This window comes from Balaenoptera acutorostrata, chromosome 1, assembly GCF_949987535.1.
Source record: "Balaenoptera acutorostrata chromosome 1, mBalAcu1.1, whole genome shotgun sequence".
NCBI classification, from domain to species: domain Eukaryota; kingdom Metazoa; phylum Chordata; class Mammalia; order Artiodactyla; family Balaenopteridae; genus Balaenoptera; species Balaenoptera acutorostrata.
Genome location: NC_080064.1, coordinates 99,211,840 through 99,231,379, shown reverse-complemented (window position 1 = coordinate 99,231,379; position 19,540 = coordinate 99,211,840). Strand labels below are relative to the sequence as shown.

The following is a 19,540-nucleotide window of genomic DNA, read 5'->3' as shown; positions in this document are numbered from 1 at the left end:
ATGTAACCAGAAACCAGGGACCAGCTCTCTCCCTTCCTCCCTTGCCTTTCTTCAAGGTCCTTATAACAAAGTAAGATATTCTTAATCAGTACCCACTCCCAACTATGGTTTGGTTTGAATAGCTTAAAGCAAGACTTTAGCAGTTCTTTGAATTATTGTGCTAGGAAGTTATTATGTGATTAAATGAGATAATATGTATGAAAGCAAGGGGCAGAGTATCTGGCATACAGTGGGAACTCAATAACAAATTGAGTTTATTATTCCTGTAATAAGGAATTTGTGTCTATAACAGCTTAAAGTCATAGCATGGTTCACTGGTGTCTACATGTTAGGAACTTAGAATTCAGCACCGTGGCCAAGGACGCTTTAAGATCAAGATGAGGGCACTTTAAGACCAAGAGGGTTGTTGAATTTCTGGCTGTCCCTGACACATCATCACTACCACCCCATATCTGTCTCCTATTTCTCCTACTTCCTGTCCCCTATTTTCTCCCCTTTTCACCACTCCCTATCTGTCTACAATTTCACATTGTGCTTCTATTGCATGTGAGCATTCTCTCTGACCATATTTGTCTCCTACGTCTTTCTCTGCTTTCCCTTCCCTTTTCCCCTCTCCTCCCCACAAACACACAGACAAACATGCACACTATTCTATTACTCCTTGGAAAATCCTTGCCCTTTCTCCTGATGAGCCCTTCTCTGAGGTCAGGGCTGGTGACGACAGTGAGTCATTCTGAAGGTCATGGTTTGGGCAACTGCCTGAACTTGCTGAGTCAGGATTTCCTCCTGAGATGCCTCCCATGGTCCCGAGAGCTGTCCTAGCGGAGGCGAATGCTGCAGCAGCCAAGGAGGATTTGGGCCTGGGGGGATGGGGAGAGTTAGGCAAATACTTTCAAACTACATAAAAGGAACTCTGGCAACAAGGAAGGTCTCCATTTGTTCATCTTTGCTAAACCCTTAAAAAGCCAGATAACTGGGTCCTACCATGACAACAGAATTTACATTTTACTGAAATACAAACAAGTGAAAAAGAAAAAAAGAAAGTTGTCTACACCAAACCAGTTTCCTAAGAAAGGAGGATTCCCACCTGTGGTTTCTCCCACTAAAAGACCCTTCCCGAAAGCAACAGGTGGAGAATACCCCACAGAAACTTTGAGGTGCCCTCCACTGAGCCCCTAAAGTTGGTTATCTGGGCCTGAAGAAAGTGCTGTTTCTCAGCTCTTATCAGTGAGTCCCGCATGGCACTGAAAGAAGAATGCGTGTCCTCTTCCCCCCCCAGTCCAGCCGTCCGACACCCACACCCTCCACCACAACTAACTCCCACGCTACCCATCCTCAGCTTGTCTAAAGTGGGCCTCTTTCTGTAAAGTCCTTCTTTCCTTCGGTTCCCCAGAGCAGTCAAGGTTGTACCCATTCCTCTCATCACCCACGGCTCCAAATCACCCTAGACTCCATTCTTTCTTCCCCACCTCACCCCTAATTTCAATCATCATCGAACCCCAACAACCTCACCTCCTCAATATCTTCCAAACCAGACTTATCCCCCCCTAGACACACTGCCACTTTTTAGCTAACCCCCTCATCATTTTTCCCCTGGATTATTTTGGTTGTCTTTCAGAGGGTCTTCCTGTTTCCTGCCCCATTCACCTTCCAGACCAACCTTCATTATTTATTTCTAAAACATAATTTGGTTCTGTTGCTGCCCTGCTTAAAACCCTTTAGATGCCCCCCACATTGCATGCAGACCAAGTTCAAACTCTTCCTCATGACCCACAAGGGCTTCCCTAAACCCCTTGGGACCTGCCTCTCCAACCTCTTTGCCCACTGCTTGCCCCGGCAACCCTCCAGAGCAATGAATGTCTGTTCTCCAAAGAACCATGTTACTTAATGCCTGTGTGTTTGCATATGATGTTATTTCTCCTTGCCCTCCCAGTAGACTCCCATTCATCCTTCAAGACTCAGTTTGAGTACCTCCTCCTTGGTGAAGACTTTCTGGTTCCCCAAACTTTCCTTTGTAATCAAATCCACCTTAATAATTGATTTAAATTCTCATCTCCCCCATCTCGACCATGAGCTGGTTTTATCTGTCTCTGTTTCACAAATTATGTCTGTCTGACATATAGTTGCTGAAAAAGCAATATTTGATGAAAGAATGAACTTGTAATTAGGCAGTCTGCGTGACCTTGACCACGTCACATAACCTTTCTGAGACTTAATTTCTTTGTCTATAAAGCAAGGACACAAATGTCTACCTCACAGGGTTATTGTGTGGATTTTATGAAATAAAATGTGTAAAGCACTTAACCCTGCCCAGCCCAGTGTAGCAACTCAATAAATGTAGTTTCCATGTCCTTTTTCTCCTTCTCCTTGTTATAATTCTATTCTAATAAAAATAGGCAAAGGCAAAAGAGAAATCCCAATGCCCAATGCCAAGGTACCTGGCTGAGGATGGTCACCTATTGCCCGTCTAACAGGGACAGTGTCCTCGCACCTCAACCTCTCACATCACCGAAGATTAGCCAGCCCCGGGCAGTGTTTAGTGACGGATCTGGATCAGTTCTAGCATCTGGCAACATCTGAGGACTGACCATGAGCCAGGCATAGCGCATTACCTGTAATAACTCATTCAGCTCCACCATGATCCTGCGAGGGTAAATTGCTATTGTCCCCATTGTACAGAAGAGGAAACTGAGACAAGTGAGGTTAAGGTCATACAGTTAGTAGTAGAATAAGGATCGATAGACTGCAGAGCCTGTTCTCTGAACTCCTACACACTCCTGTCCAACACTGATTAAAGATGTTGCAAGAGATAATAGCCCCAAATCCACGAAAAAGCAGACCCATTGGTTTCTCAGACTTGGTGAGACAATGCATAGGTTCCCTGTATTAGAATTTAGGGTAAACCCCAGTGGCCTCATTTCTTGATTTCCAGCTTTTCATTGTAAAATTTATCATGATAATTATTAGTTGATATGTCTTCCTAAGAAGGGGAAGGCTCTCCAAATTCCTAAGAGTTTGAGACATTTGCATATGGCCAGTCACCTGTTTTTTATAAATAAAGTTTTATTGGAATGCGGCTACTTGATTTATTTATATATTGTCTGTGGCTGCTTTTGCACTACAGTGGCAGAGCTGAGAGGTTGTGACAGAGGCCTTATGGTCTGCAAGCTTAAAATATTCACTGTCTGGCCCTTTATAGGAAAAGTTTGCCAACCCCTTCAGCTAACAGTACTTTCATCCAACACCCTCTTGTCAAAGCAGGCTGGGAAAATCCCAATGAGCCCAGACACCTGGGCAGAGTCTCCAGGGGCTACTCCCTTCCCATCCAGTGCAGTGCACTAAGAGAAGCCCCTTGTTCCCTGCAGGCCCTGAGGAAATACATCATGTCCTTCGGGGAGTCTGTGCAGCCCAGGGTGGGAGCAGACAGGTGCAGTGTATAAGGTACTAGCTTTGTGAACAAGCTTTGGGTTTGATTCCTTCTGCTGGTTTGGGGGTCTCTGGTATGGCTTGAGCCACGGGAGCACAAGTAAAGTGGCAGAGCAGTGCAGTCAAGACAAATATCCTGACCCCACGGAGGCCGCTGGAGGTGGCCAGCTGATGGATGGCAGAGGGAGAATTTCTCAGTTGCCGTCTAATCTGTGTGCCCAGGAAATAAATTGCTCTTGTCACTGGTGTCTACCCTGGCCCTGCAGGCCCCCCTTCCCTGCAGAGCCTTCTCTGCACCCCACCCTGCTCTGCCAGCCTGGAAATACTGCCTCAGGAAGCGGGAAAGGAGAGGACAGGGGAGGAATGAGAGGCACGAAGTGTTCTGTCCTGGCCCCAAGGCCCCTTCCTGCCGCCAGCCTCCCTCCATGAACATGGGGAGGCGTGAGCTGCCTACAGGGAGGGACCCGCTGCGGGCCTGAAGCAACACTTGGGGCCTCGGTTTTCTAATCTGTAAAATGAGTAGGCTTTTAACGTGATCTCAAAAACTCTTTATTCCAAGTTCCTGAGACTGCACTGAGGGAGGGAAAGGGATTTTCACAGCTGAAGTCTGGAAGAATCCCAAAATCTAAACATAAAGTTCCTCCGTGTGCCGAAATCTCTGAGGCTGGAGTTACAGCACATCTTCATTGGAACCCGGGGTGCAGACTCTGGTTGTTTTGGTTTATCCAGTGACCCTCAGCAGAACGTCCCCTAGGAAACGTTCCCTGCCTCCTTTTAAAGGAAGCTTTTACGCCCCAAATTCTTTCTCTCTCTGTCTCTCTCTCTCTCCTCCCTGCTCCCTTCTGCCCCTTCACTTCGTACAAAACACCCTCGACTACTGGGTTTACCCCATGAGGCCCTTTGGAAATGGGAGCTGGTGAATTAGGCTCTGCCAGACAGCTCCTGCTTGAAAGAGGGCTTCCCTCGGGATCAATAGGGAGACTTCCTTGCTGGGAGCTAAACCCTCACAGAGATGTCCCGTCAATAATCCAAGAAGACAGGGACAGACTCTGGCTGAAATCTGGGTCCAAAGCTTTCTCTGGGTGGATGGAAGGACTTCTGTCAGCTGACAGCCAACATTTAGTCAAGCCAGGAAGGCTTGATGGAGGAGGTGGTGTGTCGGAATTACCTGAATGAGAACGAGAGCTCATTTGTCACAGGGCAAGGATGGAGAAGCGGTCACCTCCCTGCTGAGGCAGACATAATCACGGGCTCATCCTGGGAACTAAACCGGATCTGTCACTACGATTTCACAGCTGCAGCTTAGGCAGGGCTTGGGGGGAAGTTGGGAGCGTGGGTCATCCATTAGCAGAGTGGATAGGGCTAAATTGAAAGCCAGGGGGCTGGGGGTGGGGAAAGCTAAGAAACCAAGCAGTAGCCATGTTCCAGATCCTCTCCCACCGCCAGAACGCATCTTCCCAAGGGGCTGGATGCACGATGTTGGTGTTTTTATCCCAGGCAGAGCTGTCAGTGGCCCAGTTTTCATTTGCCGCCTAACAAGTATTAATCAAGCACCTAAGCTGTTAGAGGCAAGTCAAACAGTCCTAGGGACAAATCTCAGCTTCAACATTTATTAGTTGTTTGGCCTCGGTTAAGCTACTTATTCTCTCTGAGCTGCTATTTCCTCATCTGTTAAATAGAATTCACAATAGCTACTTAGGGGTTTGTGTGTGGCTTAAATGAGACAAGGTGTGCAAATTATCTTCTCGAGCACTGACACTAAGTAGATGCTCAATAAATTCACTTATTCACCGCATATTTTTTAAAATGCCCACCATATTCCAGGCACCATTCTGATAGCTACTGTCGGTCATACCTAAGATTGTGGAACTTGTGTCAACTCCAGCTGTATCTATAGCAGAATAGCACCAAAGAGGTGGTCTCCGCAGGATTGCCCCTGATTGTCTTTAGGGTGCTTTCCTGGGGAATGCAGAGACTTCAGCTCCAAAAGGGGTTAGAGGTGGGGAAAGGCTTTCCCACACCTCCTGCCACCCTGGCAGAGCAGGGTCAGGGAGATAGGAGCTCCAAACCCTCATCTCATCAAATAATACCCTCTCCAAGGACTATCGTGAACAATAAATTACTTTAGGCATTAAAGCATTGAGGATGGTTGGTACACGATAAAGGCTTGATAAATATGCATTTGTATTGTTTTCACAGGGCTCAGCTCTCACGAGCACAAAGGGCTTTGTGGTGGGAGGATCTCCAGGTTCTCCATTTCCACGGAGGAGGGAAATTGTAGCATGCAGCATGTAGGGAAGGCACAAGGCTTCCTAACTGTAGCCTGTAAATTCCCTATTCTGTGGCTTCTGGAAAGCACTGTCCAGCCTCAAACAATGACCAGAAGTAAAAGAAGGTGAAAATTTCCAAGCAAAATCCTCGTCCTGCTTCCCTTGCCAAGTGGGGCCCAGTGTCCTTCAGCATCTCCCCAGAGATTCTAGCTGGGCTGGGGAGAGAGTAATACCCCAGACTTGCCAAGCCTCTTGGAGTCATCCTATCCATCTATTTCCTTCCCATCTGCACCAATCCCGAGCCTTCCCTTGACACACTGAGGTCTCCTCTCTTCTCAGATGAGGTAATGCTGAGGGTCAGGTGCCCCGGAGAGCTTCTTACAAGGCGATCAGCACAGGCCGTGCACTGGGAGGGCCTTGGGAGAAGAACTTCAAAAGGGTCAGCACTACAGCTCCTGACTGGAATGTCTCCCCGCAGAAGCCTGGAGTGTAGCTTCAGCTCCTCAGGGTCTTGTAGGTCAGGCGAGGGAGTTTGGATCTTCTAAATGCAATGAGAACCAAGAAACATTTTTTTTTTTTTTTTTTTGGTCAGGAGACAGACATGATCAATTTTCCTTATTGAAAGGTCACTCTGGCTGCTGTGTGGAGAAAAAAGTGGACATGAGTAGGAGGGAGGAAGGGAGACCATGAGAGGGCGACTGCCCTGGTGGTCACAGAGGGCTACCCTGACAAGGTGACACTTGAGCACAGATATTAATGAAGTTAGCCAAATGTTTATGTCAGGCAGAGGGAGGGGTAAGTGCAAAGGCCCTGAGGCAGGAGTATGCCCAGTTTGATCAAGGACCAGCAGAGGAGCCAGTATGTCTGGAGTAGAACTAGCCAAGGAAGTAGACACTGAGGTCAGAGAGGCAATGGAGAACCGGATCATGGTGGGCCTCATGGTAGAGTGATCAACGGTCCCAATTTGCCCAGGACTGAGGGGTTTCCTGTGATGTGGGACTTTTGGTGCTAAAACCAACAGTACCAACCTATCCATAAGGCACAACAGACACAGTGCCTAGGGCACACCATACTTTTAGGGGCCCATGAAAATGTTTTAATTTTAATTTTTTTAAATCAGGAGAAAAAAAGAATATAACGGTAATGAATATATAATAATAAATCCAGCCTGAATTGTATTTGTCTTTATATACCAATGTAAAGGATAATTTTTAGTTTTCAATTTTTTTTTTTTAATGGAGGAAGAAGCCAAGGTCAAAGCCTATGAAGGCAAAGGGCCCACAGATATCATAAAACAGGACATAAACTAAGACAGTTAGTCATCCTACTTGGGAGGCCTTTGGAGGGACTTTGGCTCAGAGGTGGTTGAACTTACCCCCATTTTACAGGGAAAAAAACTGAGACCTTGAAGCGTCAAGGTAAGGCAGCCCTGAGAAATGATGGTGGGTTGGCCTGGGCAAACAGCAAGGGAGAAAGGATTAGATGGAGTCAAGAAATATTCCAATGGTGGAGTTGACAAGACTTGATGATTGTTTGTATGTGTGTGGTGGGGTGGGGAGGGGTGAGGAGGTGAAGGAGGTGTGACTCTGGTTCACTAACTTGGGCAGCAGCGTGTTCGATGGTGCTTTTTGCTGTGATGAGGACCAGGGCAGCCGGAGTGTGACCCTGGGCAAGTCATGGAGCCCTTCTGATCATCAGTTTCCTTATCTCCAAAACAGGGGTACCAAAAACGATCTCCTGGCATCACTGTAAGAATCAAAAGATTAAAAAAAAAATAACCCAAATAAAAGTGCCTGGTGCATAGTAGGTGCTCATAAATATGAACTGAACCTTCCCAAAGGTCCAGTATAGTTCTTTCATTCATTTACATATTCAGTCACCTAATAGTTAGTACTCTTCCCTCAAGAAACTTGTATTCTAGTGGGAGCAACAGAGAGTAAAGAAATGAAAGTCCTAGATTGTCAGGGTGAATATGTGCTGTTAAGAAAAACCGTGTGAGAAGATGGGGAGTCAGGGAGGGACTCTTTAGATAGGGTGGTCAGAGACAGCCTTCTAGAAAAGGCACGTGTGGACAAGTGAGTTCCCCTGGAGCCGGGGCGGCCCTTCCCCTGAGAAAGGGGTCATGCTCTGGGCACCCTGAATGGAGCAGAGCAGAGAAGGCAGCTGGAGTGCCCCGGAGCCCGGGTCCAAGCAGCTGTCAGAGGTGTAGGTTTGCTGAGGCGGCAACAATTACCACACTGTTCAGCCAGCGGAGGGTTGCCGCATCCCCCCACCACCACCCCCACCCCCGCAATAAGTGATGGGTATTTACTTTTCCCTGCTGCACGGTTGGCAAAGGAGCCCCCGGAGCTCAGCCAGGAGAGGGGAGGATGGCGGTCCCCGCATCAGCCCACAGGAACACTTCGTCTCACATCTGCACTACCTGGGTGAGCTAAACCGGCCAAGGCACCCAGTGAGCAGGTGAAGAATAGTGCAGTCGGCTCTCTTCTCCTCCTGGGTGCCTCCAGAGACCCCATGGAGACCCAGGGCTGTGTCAGCAGACTGCCTCTGGCCTCTGCTGGGGGCGTGGAGCCCCAGGCAGGGCGGAGCATCTGTAAAACGGGGATGATGGTAATAACAGAAACTGTGCAGGGCTGCTGTGAGACTTACACGGAGTAATGGATGCGGAAAGTGCTTTGTAAACTGTAAGACATTATACAGATGTTCATTTACAGTTTGTAAATGAGTTGATGAGAGCAGGCACAGGATGCTTGCCCAGGAACTAGGTGGAGGCAGAGAAAGTTAAAGAAAGAGGAGTGACCACAAAGCGCCCCTGGAACTGTGACCGACACAGAAAGACAGTGTGTGAAACGTACATGAATAAACATGAGACATCCTCTGACTCCTAACTGCCTTAATTGTGCTCCAGTTAACAAGGTAGACAGGCAGCTGCTGGTTTCTCCCAGGCAGGGGGGGCCCTCCCCTCTCTTCCCGCCCTGCCTAGCTGCCCACCCAGAGTACTGGGGACCGGAGCCTGCAGGGAGGATCTCCCCTCCCTCCTGTGCCCCAGCCTGGTCCCCTGCCCCTTCCTGCTCACCTCTGTGCACAGCAGCACAGTGCAGTCCCTTGGGGCATGGAGCCAACACTCACAACCAAACAGGGACGGATGCTGCGGCAGGCTCAGTGCTGGCGAGTGTCGCCGTGGAAACTGGCAGGTGGGGCTGGCAGCCAGCTTCCTGGAGCTGACCCCAGGCTGGGCAGAGCCTCGGGATCCACACGTGCGAGGCGGGTCGGCACGGAGGGAGGCTGGGAGAGATGACAGGCAGGAGGCCTGGGAATGGAGGAGAAGCACAGTCATCAGGCAACCTTCCGCAGATATTTAGATTCAGTTATGCTTATTGTACACCTACTATAGGCCTGCACTGCACTGAGAGTTTTCTCTCACGTTATCCTGTGTAAACCTCACAACAGGCCTGGGTGGTCAGTATTATACTTTACAGGTAAGATGCAGAGTCGAAGAAGGTAAGTGACTTCACCAAGGTCACACACACAGTTCAAGGTCCTGAGGCTTCTGAGAGCAACTTGTGTGTTCCTTTTCCTGAAACTTCTAAACGCATCTACCCACACCACATCAGTGCCCTCACAGACTCTAAGGTGGGGAACAGACACCCTCTGCCCTGCCCCTCCGGTTTCTCCTCCTGGGTGGTGTGGAGAGTGAAGAAACATCTCCTTAGTTATTCTTCCTGAGGGGGTGGGACAGCAGTCTCCCTCCATCTGCTTCCATCCTCTCCTCCCTGCTCTCTGCTTCCGGCTGGGTTTGCCAACGGGGAGTCCTGGCAACAGCTTGGAGAGAAGGAGGAGAGTAAAGTGGAGATGTCCTCTGCAGGTCACAACTGAAAGCCAGAGCTCCTCTCAAGGGGGCCCTTTCTACATGCCTCTCTTTCCCGGTGTTGGTACCACTTTCTCCCTTCATCCCTTCAGTTGGTAACAGCCCTGCTTTACTTGCTCTGGCTATACTGTGCTATCCTCCATGGTTTCGGCAGACCCAGCCCACGCCTCTGTAGGGAGAACCTTTAGCGACCTTCCCGGTCACCCTCATTTGAGCGTGTCATCTATCAGCAGTCGGGGTGTGGAAGGAGGTCAGGAAAGGTCTAAGGTGGGATGTATGGTCCTCCTGGAGCCAGCTGGATAGAAGGATGCTGACTCTGGCTCATTCCACAGGGATACGTACCCCAAAGCTTCCCCAGATTCCAGCAGTCTGGAAGACGGTCCAGACAGCCTCCTTGATCTTGTATGATCCCTCCTCGGCTCTCCCTCACTTGCCTGGTATGTGATCATTAGCGTAAGACACAGACTCTTTGCTCAAAGAGTATCGTCGAGATGCAGCTCTGGTGTGAAAAGTAATTACAGGCTGGTGATTAGAGTCACCCCTGGGTCTCACTTGCTAGAACATGCCTCTCTGACCCTGGCAGGGTGGGTGAGATTAGTTCGCTTTTGGCTAGCAGGCACCAGGAAGGAACTCTAACCCTCGGGAGGGAGACCGGTGGACTTGCCCTGATGAGAGGGAGGGAGTGGACTGGGGAGGTCTGGAGACTGCCCAATCGGACATCCTGGGGCCCCGAAGGATGAGGAGCAGCCCCGGCCTTGGAACCCCAGAACACAGTGGTGGACGAGGGGGAGGCAGTGGTGGGCTGTATCTCTGGTTCTGAGGTTTCAGTCTGGGTTTGACCTCAGCCTGCCTTCCCCCATGGGCCTAAGGACCTCAGCTTCACACAGTGGCCCCCAGAGGTAATGCGAGTGGCCCGCCAGGCCAGTGTGGACACTCGGCACAGTGGGGTGGGAACCACAGCTTTAGGACTGACCCCGCCACGGAGTTGCAAGCACCCAACTCTGCTTATGACATGGTGTTGGGTACATAACAGGCTCCTGAGAAATGTCGGTGGGATTCTCCAGGTGCTTCAGAGCTCAGTCATGGCACAAACTAGGCAGTGTGATGTAGTTTCACCCCTTCTCAGACAGGAGGCCAGCATCACGAGGCCAGGGTCCGAGCACAGCTCAGCAGCTAACTAGCTGGCTAACATAGGCAGTGCTTCTGGAGGCTCGAGGCCTTAATTCCCTCATCTGTGAAGTGGAGGAGACACCTAGTCTGAGATTAACGGGTGGAGGCATTTGCAGATGGGGGAGGCGTTTTCGTCGCCAACAGCAGCTAAGAGCAGGGATGTCTGTGTCCCAAGGGAGATCCCTGTATTCTCACCCTTTCACACCCACTCCCCAGAGAACCGGCCTCTGCCCAGCAGCAGAGGTCAGTGTCTCACCCTTTCCATGCCCCTCTGGCCCCTTCTCCTGCCTCTCTCTCTGCCTCTGAGCTCATAAAGCTCCTACCTAAGCACTCCAGACACAGCCTAGGAGGAGATATGGTTGTGGCCGAGGGGAATCTTCCTGATACCTCCATCTTCTCAGGGGGCCTCGAAAACACATCCTCCAGCTAAGGATGCCAGATTTAGCAAATGAAAATAAAGGACTATGCATAATTATTTTCAGTACAAGTGTGTCCCAAATATCGCATGGGACATACCTATACGAAAAAATTATCTGTGTTTATCTGACATTCACATTTAACTGGGCGTCCTGTATTTTATCTGGCAACCCTGCCCCCAGCCAACAAGGTTCCCAAATAGAGTCAGCTTCCTGGTGCCTGCTCTGGCAAGTGGCCATGCTCTGAGCAATACCCCATCCTCAGCTATGAGCCTCTGGGAGCCATAAGCTGTCCTTTCGTGTAGGGGACGTCAGGGGACCTCATGCTCTAACAGACCTCCTATATTTTTTCAGATTCAAAGAACTTTCAAACAATAAGAATCCATTCAACAGATGTTTAGTGAACATCTATCTTGTACCAATTGCTCTCTTGAGCACTAACGTTACCGTGGTGAACAGAAAATAGTCTTATCTCTCATAACCATCATGTCTGGAGCAGGTACCAAATGTCAAGCTCTGTGGTAAGCACTCTAGAAGCTATGTCAGGTAATCCTCACAGAAACTTAACAGGGTGGTAGTTTACAGATGAGGAAACTGAGGATTATTGAATTTAATCATTTGTTCATTCATTCACCAAATATTTATTGAGCCCCTACTAAGTGTCAGGCACTGTTCTTGGTGCTGGGAATACAACAATGAGCAAAACAGATAAAACACCCCTGCCCTCATGGAGCTTGCACTCTAGTGGGGAACAGGGGTAGGGGAGACGGGAATAAACACAATATAAAGTGTAGTATGTGAAAAAGTGGCAAGTGTTATGAGAAAAATACAGCAGAGAATGAGGTAATAGAGTGTCCGTGGTGGGAGCTGTAACTCAAATTCAGGCGGTCAGGAAAGGCCCCGCTGGACACGGACCCATTTGAGCAAAGCCGTGAAGGAAGTGAGGATAATTTAGAAAGAAACGGAGAAGAAATTCATCCCCCGCACCTCCCAGCCCAGAGCACTGATTCTTGCTGCCGGGCTCCTAATCACTATGCATTCCTGCCCACCAGACCTTGATTGAGGCTTCCTGCCTATCGCTTTCACATACATGATTTCCTTTAATCCCCACATCAGAACAACCCTGAAGGTAAGTTTTATTATCACACTTTTCCAGAGAGGAAAGATGAAATGACTTGCCTGAAGTGTGGCTGCTGAGATTCAAGCCTGGTTCTTCCAAGTCCATCACCGAGCAGAATGGCAAGCACTTGGGTCAGGCCGAGCGGATGGTCTTGACAGCTTATTTCACTTCCTAAGCCTCAATTTCCCCATCTGAAAAGTGGGGTTAATATTACCTACCTCATAGCATTGCTGGGAGGATTAGTAGGTAATACATGTTAAGTGTCACACTCAGCACATTCATGCTGTTACGGTCGTCCCAAGAATCATGCTCTACTCATCGAATCCCCCTGGAGGACCCGAGTTAAGTGATGTGTTTCCTAGGACTTGGGGAAGGAAAGGATGCCTTGGGAGAGCAGAGGCCGCGGAAACGGAGGCAGCGCAGGGCAGGACGCAGGTGGACAGAGAACCACCGCAGGCAAGCCCACCTGTGTGGGAGCGGATGAACAAACGTTGCTTAAACCTAAGTGGCGCGACTCAGTGATTGTCATCACACTGGTTTGAGGTTATGACTTAAGCGATTTTATTTTTCCTTCGGAGGCGCCGGCTCATTTTTTATGCATGCGCAGGAGCTAACTGCGTCCCGGAGAGCGCTCTCCGCCTGCTGGTCTGGAGGTGCGCCGCCCGCCATATGCTCGGCGCGAGCGTAATTAACCCGCCGCAGCTGCACTCCCCTCTGTCTGGATTATGGATTCGATTTCAGTTTCACTCGCAGGCAAGAGGCCCACAGCTCATATCTATTAAAATGATTACCCTAAAGCGAGGTGCTGAGGGCAAAGCCCAGCACCAGGCTGGAAGCAGAGGCTGGACGCCCAGTGCGGAGCGAGCGCGGCCCCGTCCTTGCCAGCTCCCAGGAAGGGCTCCCAGCAGCCTCGCCGAGAGCTTTGGGCTGCCCTGCAGGTGTTGAAGCTGTTTTTCTGGCATCTGAAATTTATTGTTCCTGGACTTTCCTTGCTGGTCTAGCCCTCACCCCATCTTCTCCCTGCCAGCCTTCCTCCATCTATGACAGCCACTGACCACTCAGGCTTCCTTTCCAGAAGTGCTTTCAGCACCTGGAACAGGGACTCAGACAGAGTGGGCACCTGATTAATATTGAGCATGAGATAGTTCCAATGGGAAGAGGACAAAGGGATGCTCCATTAATCCTCCAGGATGGAAACCTGAGCCTGGGCCCACGTTCCCTGGCCTCCACAAATAGTCACTTATCCAGACGCGACAGCTATAAAGACTGATGGATCAGGTGCTCTTGGGGACTTAGGGGCAGGGACAAGAGCCAAACCAAGGAACTGGCCATCTTTCTAAACTTCCCTCGCACTTTACTGCCCTCAGCTAGGAGCAGTGGCTCTTGGCAAGGCTGTCCTGTGAGGCTCCAGAGCCATATCAGTCTCATTCCAGGGTCTCCAGCAAGCTGGGAGCCACTCTTGGTTCCACAGCTACAGCCCCCCTCACGGTGGTGATTCACTCTGTATGCAGGCACTGAGCATCCGCAGTGCCAGACGCCCTGCTAGGTGCTGGGAGAGGCAGTATAAAGAAAAATGAGAAACACATTTAGTCCCCAAGGAGCTCATGTCTAGTGGGGAAGACAGATATGTAAACAAATGGTCGCAATACAGGGGGATAAATACCATAATGCAGGCGTGTTTACAGAGGTTTGAACACAGAGAAGGGAGCGACTAAAATAATGCCAGGAGTCGGTGATGAGATTGTTGAGATTTTCATTGAGTACAGATGAGTTTGGGGGCAGAACCAGAGCAATAACATTTCCTTTGTTCCAGAGAGATATGTGTATACTTCTGCACTAAGCATTATGCTGGCTTGTAGAAGATGTATGGTTCCTAGACTCAAAGAGCCTGCACTCCAGGTGGGAAGACTCACATTGCATTCATTTACTCAACAAGCATTTACTGAGCACCTACTGTATACCAGAGCCTGTACTAGGCTCAAGATACAAAGATTATTAGACACCATCGCTATCCTGTTTTAGAGGGAAACAGACAAACAAAATCCCAATTCTGGTGCCCCATAGCTGTGTGATTTCGGGCAAATCTTTTTTGTGTTTTTTCCCATCAGAACCTCAATTTCCTTATCTGTAAACTGGGGATAAAAGAACCTATTTTTCAAGGCACTATGAAGAATAAATGAAACTTGACAAATGAAACAACAACAACAACAAAATACGTGCTATGCTCAAGATTGGGTATGCAAGGGGGTATGAATTGAAATTTTGTACAGCATAGGTAAAATAATAGCCTATTTAATTTTTCCATTATTCATAAATTACCAATAGGGGTGAATTTTTTAAAAATACATTATAAGTCAATGGAATATGTCCATCATGAGAAGATTCTTTTCAAGGTATAGAGACAAAGGGACAATTACTTATGTGGAGTGGAGGGAATAGCAGCTCAGGGAAGACTTTCTAGGAATGGTTATGTACAAGTTGGGTTTTGAAGAGTGATTAGGAGTTTCCAAGTTAAAAGTGGCAGGTTATAAAGTCAGTGGGGATGATTATAAGGACATAAACAGTGGACAATATAAGAGCTCAACAGTAATACAAATGAGAGATAACACAGGCATCCCAACATTGAAGACTAGATGACTATCATGGAGAATAAACCCCATGCAGGCTTCTTTGCATGTGAGAAATACACGCAGTTCAGTCTTAGTGACTGTGGCTTGAGCCTTACATGGATGTGTCATGGGGGCATTTGAACATGGAGCCAGCCTTCTTCTGCCCCCAGAGACGTCACTGGTCATTTTCGCATCCCTGGGCTTCCTATTATTTGAAAACAAACATGGAAAAGTCACCTGGTGCAGTGGCTCCCAGTGGCCAGTGACTGAACCAGCCACGTCAGAATCTGGGCACCCAGGCTGTGACCCAGGGCCTGTGCATTTTAAGCTCCCCAGAGTGGTTGGGATGAGACCCACTGATCACGTCTTCCTCCCTTGGTTATCCTCCCTTTCACAAGGAGGGGTATGTTCCAAGGAGAAGTGATGCCTGTGAATTGGCTGCAAGGGGTCCCAAGATAGTGCTGCAGCCTCCAAGGATTCCCGAGGGAGCAGAAGCCCAGGGGACGTGTCCCCAAGCACACTGGGCAGGGGAGAGTGCGGGTTGCTGTCTGTCAGGTTGTTTAGTCACTGATGAAGATGCTATTCTTAGCACTCAGGCAATTTGGGCTTCCCTAATCAGGGAGCAGGGAACAGGCCAACTGAGGGTGCCAGGGGATTTGAAAGTCCATGCAAAGCCTGTTAGGACCGGACCAGGAGAGATGACAGTCTTGGGCAGGGATTGATTGGAGGAGAATCAGATACTTTCCAGCCCCATAAAGAAAAGGACAAGAGGAAAAGGCGCTAAGATTGAGCAGGAAGGAACATGATAAGATGGCCAACGAGTTACAGGGGGTAATGGGTGGGTTCCCTAGGAGAGAAGGTGGACTCTCGTTGGCCTTCAACAAGGCAAGTGCAATCAGCCAGGAAGTTCTGATGACAGCTACAAGCCAGGTCTGATGGAAAATAGGAAGGCCCAGGATGAGGAGACTGGGGCAGGGTCAGGAATCCTGTAGTGAGGAGGCTGGAGCACCCGATAGGAAATCTGGTCCCTAAAAGAACGGACAGAGGGACCAAAGAAGGAGCTTAGTCACAGAAGAAATGAGTCCAAGCAAGGAAGCAGGCCACCAAGCTCTGAGGAGAGCCAACAGAGAGCCTCTGGGTTGAGCAGGGCCCAACCAGGCTAAATGGCATCTTCTTATGAATGAGAAAAAGTGCCTCCTCCCACCCACCCCACTTCCCGCAGCTGCAGCACGCAGATAGCTGCCGCCCGGCCATGAGCCGCACAGTGGAACCCATGGCCTTGAGGCTGAGCTCCTAAGTGGTTTACCTTGGACTCCTCCACTGCCCCGCCTATAGGGATAGGATAGTTCCCAGAGCTTGGCCTGGACTGCCCTTACAGATGGCACTACGCGCGAGAGGAGAGGGTCTCAGGGGCTCCTCGCCAGGCCTAAAGCCAGGGGTTCCTTGCTGAGAAGTGGGTACCATGAGTCCTCAAGGAGCAGAAGCCCCCCATCAGGGGTGATGGGAGAAAGACAGGCTGGGATGGGGGCCCTGGGCCAGGTGCTCACTGCTCGCCCCGCCACTTCACACACACACACACACACACACACACACACACACACACACACGCACACACACTGGCAGCTGGAGGCTGCGTGCTGCGTGTGTGCAGCACAGCAGGTGACTCGCCAGCTCACATCCTTAGTCTTCTGCTCGGCCCCCGCCAAGGGCAGGGGAAGTACGTGTCGAGAGTCATCGAGGAGTTTTTGGTGCTATTGTAGCAAGCGTCCACTTCAGGAGGTTTGCCCCGTCTAGACGGTGTTCTGACCCGATCAATAGGACGTCAGTCTCCGAGGACCGCCTGCGCCTGGCCAGGAATAGACACAGGCAGGAGCGCAAGTGTGTGTCTGTCCTTCCTACGGCCTCTGCAGAGAAGCAGGGAGCCTGGAGAGGCGAGGGTGAGGGGGTGGGCAGGGAGTGGAGAGGGGGGAAGGAGACGGAGCGAGGGGTGCAGACCAGCACTGGAGACTCGACTCAGGGAACAGGAAGGAGCGTGCGGGAGAGCCACGGGCAGCCTCTCCGGACGGGACAGCCAGCACCTCCCGTGGGGAGTACTTCCTGTGTCCCTGGCATCATTGTACGCGTACACGTGTTTCCCTCATCTCATTCTCACCCTCGCCCCACCAGGTAGGACTCATTATCCATGTCTTACAGACGGAAGCTGGGGCAAGAGAGGCACAGTAATCCCCCCACACGTTCTCAGAACTAAGAAGGGGATGCCAGGCCGGTCCCAGGGCCACACCTGGTGACCGAGCATATGTGGCAGTTTGGGTGCAGGCCTCCTGGGCTGGTGCAGCGCCCAGGGAACGGAAGCCAGGGTTCTTGAAGCCTCTGGGTTGGGTCTGAGAGTGTGTGAGCCTATTTCTCACAGGGAAATACACACACACACACACACACACACATCTTCATTGTTGCTGAATTACTGTCTATGCTCATCTAAGACCCATGGTGTTTTGGGCTGCCTTCCTGCAGCTTTTTCCAAGAAAAGAAGGTGGAAATGGTTGAAGGAGTTTTATTTTCTTTTGGCAGGGAGAAGCAGGCAACTCGCAAAGTCCTTACTCTGCGAAGTTTCCACTGGACCACTACTCCCACCCACAGCTGCACCCCTCTGAGGGCGCCCGGGGCCCCGGGTCAGGAACCTCAGCAGTCTACTGGGCAGACTGCGCCTGCCCGAGCTGTGACCTCGGTGCTGAGACTCAGACAGCTTCTGCCTGCCAAGGACCCATAGACGTAGCCCCCTACCCCCGGCAGTGTCCTCTGCCAGGAGACGCAGTCACAGAGGACCGGACTGCTCGAGGCCAGGAGTGCCTGAGTCTGTAACCTGCACCCTCATGCGGCACGTGAGGGGTGTCGGACGGAGCAGGGCAGCTGCTGGCCCCTGGTGCCTCGGCCTCGCGGGGCCTGAGGAGGGCATCACGGGAGGGAGGAGGGCTGGCCAAGGACTCTCAAGGCAGAGCAGGGCCGTGGGGACGCCACGCCATGCCAGCAGCTCAGTGCATCCGGGGCGAAGCACGTGAGCTTCTCCTGGCCTCTCTCTACCTCCACTTTCCCTCCACGGGCCCTGGGGGGCCTGCCCACAGCTCCAGGACACCCTGCCCTGCTAGAGGGAAGCGGGAGGACTCTCCCACTCGTGCCCCTCCCCAACTGCTACGTGCAAACAGTTAAGCCCAGGACAGCCATTAGCTAGTGCTGAAGGGCCTATATTGATTAAGGATAATTATGTTTACTCTTTAGCAGTGTGGGGCCTGGCAGGAATATTTTTTGTTAATTTGCTGCTGCTTAGCTTCAGGAACGGGGACTGATATGCCAACCTCCACCTGGATCACCCACTACACACGCGCACACACACACACACACACCCACACACATCTTCATTGTTGCTGAATTACTGTCTATGCTCATCTAAGACCCATGGTGTTCTGGGCTGCCTTCCTGCAGCTTTTTCCAAGAAAAGAAGATGGAAATGGTTGAAGGAGTTTTATTTTCTTTTGGCAGTTTTTACCTTGGATGAGAGGCACAGAGGAGCCCAAATTGCAGCAGAACACAAATACACACACAAACACACTTATACACTCTTTTCCTCCCTACTCGGAAGAAATATATTTTTAAAACCTAAATTCTTAGAGGAAAGGAGAGACAGAGGGGTCTCTTCTCTCTGCCTCTGAGATATAAAACCCAAATCCCATGAGAAGATGGCCCCGTGCCGCTCCATCACCAGGTGGAAGGCATCCTTCCCACCTCAGCTCTTCTGGCCCCTTGGCCCCGTCTCCCTGACTACACGCCTCACCCTTGGTGTTTACTTTCGGCAGGATCACGCCTTCTCCTGGTCACCTGTAAGTGCGCTCCTCCCTTCAGGAAACACTTACGGGACTGGGCCAGGCACCTTGCCTGGGCTGAGGATCCAGGGGCCACAGGTCCCACCTCTGCCCTCAGGTGGCTCACAGTCAGTCTAGTAAGGAAAGCACAGGTACCACCTGTGCTGCGGGTTCAGAGAGCCTGGGTACAAACCTGGAGGCCAGCACTTGCCAGACCTGCTTTATTACCTCGGGCGAGGAACTTCTTTAAGACTCAGTTTTCCCGGTTGTAAAATTAAGATGTTAACAATACCTACTTCACAAAACCGTTGTGACAGGCAGCTCAGGAGATGCCGCAGGTGAAGCGCTCACCCACGCCTGGCACACAGCAAATGCTCAGTAAGCAATAGTAGCCGTGCTCAGTGGGCGCTTACTACGTACGGGGCAGATTTCCTGTGCACTGTCTCCTACAAGCCTCATGAGCGCCTCCTGAGGGGACGGAGCTGTGGAGAGGCTCGATAACTTGATAGGGGTCGCGCTGTGAGCTGAGATTCGACCCCCGGCTGTCCGGCTCCCTTGCCCAGATGCTTAACCACTGTGCTACTGTGTTCCCCACCCGACTCCTCACCCCAGGTAACACTGGCTCCCATTCTTTTACCGGCGGCAGCGACAGCAGCAGAGAGTTATGATGGGCACACGGAGGAAAGCTGCCTTACATAACCTGGAGAGGTGACATCGGGGAAGAGCTCCTGAAAGAGGATAAATGGCCTTTTTCTGGTAGAGGGAACTGTGTGTTCTGAGGCCCAGAGATGAAAGAACACAGTGTGT

The 19,540-nt window shown here is 50.6% G+C and overlaps 1 protein-coding gene and 1 long non-coding RNA gene across 4 annotated transcripts in view; one reads left to right on the top strand and one right to left on the bottom strand.

Annotated features, from left to right (window-relative positions):
* Window positions 1–19,540, top strand: part of KCND3 (potassium voltage-gated channel subfamily D member 3) — a 229,209-nt gene that overhangs the window by 123,424 nt on the left and 86,245 nt on the right. The window lies entirely within an intron of this gene.
* Window positions 1,517–8,996, bottom strand: LOC130708233 (uncharacterized). Its single transcript, XR_009008343.1, has 3 exons — window positions 8,773–8,996; window positions 7,296–7,442; window positions 1,517–6,237 (listed from the first exon to the last, which is right to left on the bottom strand). It is a non-coding gene; the product is annotated as an uncharacterized LOC130708233 (long non-coding RNA).